At 36.8% G+C, this 5,544-nt stretch overlaps 1 non-coding gene across 1 annotated transcript; it reads right to left on the bottom strand.

The window, feature by feature from the left end:
- Positions 1-2,613: 2,613 nt before the first annotated feature.
- Trnat-agu (transfer RNA threonine (anticodon AGU)) lies at positions 2,614-2,686 on the bottom strand. Its single transcript has one exon. It is a non-coding gene; the product is annotated as a tRNA-Thr (tRNA).
- Between the last annotated feature and the right edge of the window lie 2,858 nt (positions 2,687-5,544).

Below are 5,544 nucleotides of genomic sequence, written 5' to 3'. Positions count from 1 at the left end.
CTGTTTTTCTATGACTATCATGTCTATAATTACGAGTGGACATTTTTTATGTATTCAAAGTAAGACTCGTACATCTTAGGTACACGTTCGAGTCAGGTGGCCGTAGCTAACAACTGATTGTACACTGAAATAAAGGTCATATATTAAGAGAAAAAAAGAAGCGGTGGTGGCCGAGTGGATATGACGTCCGACTTTCAATCCGGAGGTCGCGGGTTCAAATCCTGGCTCGTACCAATGAGTTTTTTGGAACCTATGTACGAAATATCATTTGATATTTACCACTAGCTTGTCGGTGAAGGAAAACATCGTGAGGAAACCTGCATACATCTGCGAAGAAATTCAAAGGTGTATATGAAGTCCCCAATCCGTATTGGGCTAGCGTGGAGACTATAGCCCAAGCCCTCTCGCGCATGAGAGGAGGGCTGTGCCCAGCAGTGGGACGTATATATGCTCAATTTTTTATTTTATTATTATTATTACTAAGAAAAAGTGACCCAGGCCTCCAGTGCTCCAGGCTGGAAATAATACCTAATAATATTTTGTGAAAATAAATTAATTTGTTCTAATACCAACTGAAGAAGTCGACATGTCTGTGAGTTGTAATTTTTTTCAGTTGAAGTCTGAAAACGAATAAATAATATAATCTTCTTTGCGTTATCCCAGATTTTTGCCATGGTTCATTAATGCACCATATAATATTTGAAATTTTCTCGTTTTGAACACATTTAATTCACATAGACGGGTCACGGGACGGGGGATTGTTGTGTAGGAACAATGCATTTACTAACTCACATTTATGGACGGGTCTATCGCAAATTCATTTTATTACCTTTATTTACCGACATTTCGACACAGGTTTCACTGGTCGTGGTCGTGGCTAACTGATGTCCCAGAAAAATAAATAAATTTCGCGACAGACAGTTTTTATTTCGTGTATTATATCTAAGTACCTATTTCAGTTTCTAATATCACATCCTAGCGGTAAGACCGTGCGGCTTTCAATCCGGAGGTCGCGGGTTCTAACCAAAATGCACTGTAGTTTGTTAGCTAGCATTGCGTGCTCGCGTTGCGTGCCTTCTGCAATTACGTGCACGCCAGCGCCGTCGGCCATTTCTGTTTGCCTTCCTTTTATTTTGCTGTGTGAATGCGTTTGAGGTCCGTATGTAAATGTAAACACTTTATTATGGTCAGTATATAACGAAGAAACATATGTGGCTTTCCAGACAGAAGGGACCCTTTTGGTTCATCTGCATAAGGCGTTTCTATCAGAATTTCTGTTGAATTTTAAGATGGAAACGTCTTTATTGCACTTGTAAATGGGTTAGGTTAAGTTAGTTTTATGGCAATCCTGAAAAGTGACGCGTTTCTGAACCAAATGAATTGACTAACGAAAATGCAGGCAAACAATACATTATGACTTAAAACTATTTGGGAAACAATAGATACCTAATATGTGACATTGTATATATAACTAAAAAAGTAGGTACATCAAAAAGTGCATAACACCGAACATCTATCGCTAGATCAATAGATAATTGGTGGGCAGCAGTTATTACGTGTAATAATACGGTGTGAGCTCCTAATTTATTACTATCGGGCTTTGATTGATCAGTGATGAATTCGTGATGAGTGGAAGGTGTGGAGTCGCATTGGGTTAAAAAAAGTAATTCATAAAATTAAAGTGTAATTTAATAGAATTTGCTATGTAAACAAACCGCCATACTAAAATTGACACTGAATGTCAATTTACTAGTAACTTTTGTTTACATAGTTAGCAAATTCTATAGAATGACAATTTAAATAAAAATATTTAAAAAAATCGAACCATAAGTATCCATAGATGTTTTAGTAAAATGCATCTTATAAGCCTAAACATAATGTTCAAAAAGAAAATAAAAATGCAAAAATGTAAAACATGAAATATAAATTAATAGTACATTACATACCTAGGGAGGTGAATTCGTAAATGCTCCAGGTCGCAGGTGTTTGTGGCCCGAACCGACGGTCATCATCATCATCCTCCTAGCGTTTGTCCCGTACTGTGACGGGGTCCGCTTTCCTACTTTTCTCCTTCCACTTCGCTCTATCCCGGACATCGGTTTCTGCCAACCCACAGGCGTTTAAATCTTTGGCGATGACATTACGCCACCGCTGCCTTGGTTTGCCCCTCCTGTTCGGGCCTGGTAAGGCAAAGCTAAGGGCTCTGTTGCCTACGTATTCAGGCGGCCTTCTTCTGACATGCCCAAACCACCTCAGCCGACTTTCTTGGAGCTTATCACTCCTAGGCTACCACGGATGTGTTCGTTACGAACCTTATCAATCCTGGAGACGCCGGACATCCACCTCAGCATCTTCATCTCTGCCACATGGATGGCTTGAATATGTCGCTGGGTCACTGGCCATATTTCGCTGCCATAAGCCCGAACCGACGGTGAAGGTCATAAATATGCGATCTGGGGCTTTACGAATTACCGCCCGTGGTTTGACTAAAGTTTTACGTCTTGCCTTGGCCAGGCTTGGCTACGCGAGAAGAAAATCTCACCTACGGGCCTAGGGTGATGTAAAAACATAAAACTACTTACAAGCAAAATATATTAAAATTGGAAAATTCACTGTCTTGGGTGGGACTTGAACCCACGACCACTGCATCACTAGTACAGTGCTCTGCCATCTGAGCTACCAAGACCGTACCCAATTCAAGCTTAATAGCATCGTTCGCAGACGTTTCTGCTTAATACAAAATTAATTTAGTATGGGATAGCGCATCGTTACTGGTGAATTTCCAATATGAACTCTGGTAGCCGTTTAAGAAGTGTAGGACTCTTACGGTAGATGTCGCTATGAGCCTCCCTAGGGCTCATATATGGTGGAAATATTCGCTGAATTGGTTACGGTCTTGGTACCTCAGATGGCAGAGCACTAGTGATCCAGTGGTCGTGGGTTCAAGTCCCACCCAAGACAGTGAATTTTTCCACTTTTAATTTATTTCGAAGCTTAATAGCATCGTTCGCAGACGTTTCTGCTTAATACAAAATTAATTTACTTACAAGCACCCATACTTTTGGACTACTTGTCCCTCTATTGTGACATCAACCCAATATTTGTAATTTTTATATTAAAAGTTTTTTATTCTTTGTTGTCAAGTCAAATAGTCAAGTCAAAATATACTTTATTCATGTAGGCCTAGCAACAAGCACTTATGAATCGTAACATACTTATAAATTATCTTAAGCTAATTATCAGAGCAATTTATTGATGTTATTATTCCATAATAATATTGGATTATTATATAAATCAAACTTAACACAAATTTAAGAATTTCACAAAAGGATCGTCAAACATGACAAATAATTGTATAAAAAATACTAGTCTAGAATGTTTCTAGAATAAAATCTAAATGTCAAATAAATAAATAAAAAACACAAAAGAAATAGGTACAAACATCGGAATATCAATTTCCTCATCATTAATCAAATATACCTAATAAATAAATAATCATTTCGAATAACAATTAATCTCACGTTGTATACTGCTTGGTCTAAAATCAATTCCTTATTAAATAAAATATATAAATATTATAAGATTTTTAAATAGCTTCTAGTGGTTAGTTGAGATTTCCAAAACAAACTCTGACATAAATTTGCCAAATCCTGACAATGGACCAAAAATCAGGGACATATGGATTAAGCCATGTTGCTAAGGCAGAGTGATGGCAGGTGGACTTTATATAAACGGCTGCTAACTTAATCAGTTGATGATCGTCGTTTGTCCCTATCTGTCGTTATGCCATAGAGAGGGACAAACGATGATCATCAACTGATTAACTAAGCAGACGTTTATGAATAAAGGGGTAAAAATGTTAACAAAGTTGTGGCCGCTTTCAGATGAAAGAAGCGCCTGGCGTCCTTTGGTTCGTTGGATGGACGACAACCGGAATTGCGGGTCTCTTCTGAATGACCGGGACAAGTGGCGTACTAGAAGAGAGGCCTATGCTCAGCAGTGGGCGATAAAGGGCTGATATGATGATGATGATGAAGCCAAAAAATACGCCATAGTTTTTGTTTCCTTCCTAATTTCTTGGCTTTAAAACAAAAATCTAAATATTTAATTAAATAATTTGATTTGTTCCCAAAGTTGTGTTTAAAACCCCTCTTAAAATAAATATTTTCCCTGCCTCTCCACACTTTTCCCAAACATAATTTTAATTGATGCGTTGCAGTCTTATTTTTCGTCAGATACAATGTTTTTTGAATAAAAATTCAGGAATTCTTATAAGGATTGAAGGCATTGATTTACTGCCCCCAGCGACAGCCAACAAAAGGTCGTAAGTGACGTCAAAATCGGCACTACTTTGAAAAAAACTCGTATCTTGTTCTGTCAATCAAAAGAAAAATGTCGTATCTATGTATGGGGTGTATACAGAGTTACTGCGTTTCAATTTTGAATAGCAGTGTGAGATACGACGTTTTTACAAAGTAGTGCCGAAATGGGACTACTTAATACTTTTACTTTTAGGTCCAGATCAGATACATTGATAAAATGTTATTTTTCGTTGTTATTTTTTGAATCGACTTTGACTGATTCATGTGTGGGATGTTCTTAGAACTGTTTTTCATTCGAAGGTTTGATTTATTTATCGATTTCAAATTTGATCGACAATTATTAAAGAACGCGTTCGATAATTTCGTTTTTGTAGCATATTATGAAAATTTAACAGGGAAATATCAACGTGCTTTCATACCAGTTGAAGGATTTTTTTTAAGTTGTTTTGGCAACGACTATGTTTATACATATTAGTTGCTAGCGCATATAAAGTGATAATATCTGGGAGACCGAGCTTTGCTCGGAAAACATATAAAAACTCAAAAATGCGCGTTTTCCCAGAGATAAGACCTAGGTAGATCGACTTTTCGCCCCCGAAAACCACCATATAGCAAATTCCATCGAAATCGTTAGAGCCGTTGCCGAGATCCCCGAAATAGGTATATATACAGGATGATGCATGAGACGTGAGCAGGACTAAGCCTACCCAATCAGTAAATGTGAAAGAATCGTTCACCACAATATTTAAGTAAAACAATCACGATTTTTTTGTGTTGTTATAATTTTTGGTAAGGACAAATTTCATTATCTACAATCATGGATACCCTATAATACAACATTTAATTAACAAAGATAAAACCTTTTTAACAGTTATGACAGCACTTTGAGTATGAAGAAAATAAAATGTCACACTTGAGTGAGATACGATTTTACAAAAGTAACCAGACTCCGCTGACATTCAATTTGGCACTTGTTATGGATAAAACAAAGAGGGTGACCATAAATGTCGTAAATAAAACTAAACTTTTTTTTAAACAGAATAAAATAAATTAAAGTTAATCTCACAAATACTGGTACAAAACAGTTGTTTATAACTTACTGTATGCGTAGGCTTGATCCTGCTCACGTCTCCTGAATCAACCTGTATATAAATAAATAAACAAGAATTGCTCGTTTTTAAAGGTTTTACATAATTTGATATTATTTTATTTTATCCTTTTT

Source organism: Cydia amplana, chromosome 24, assembly GCF_948474715.1.
Source record: "Cydia amplana chromosome 24, ilCydAmpl1.1, whole genome shotgun sequence".
NCBI classification, from domain to species: domain Eukaryota; kingdom Metazoa; phylum Arthropoda; class Insecta; order Lepidoptera; family Tortricidae; genus Cydia; species Cydia amplana.
This window is presented reverse-complemented; position numbering and strand designations above follow the sequence as displayed.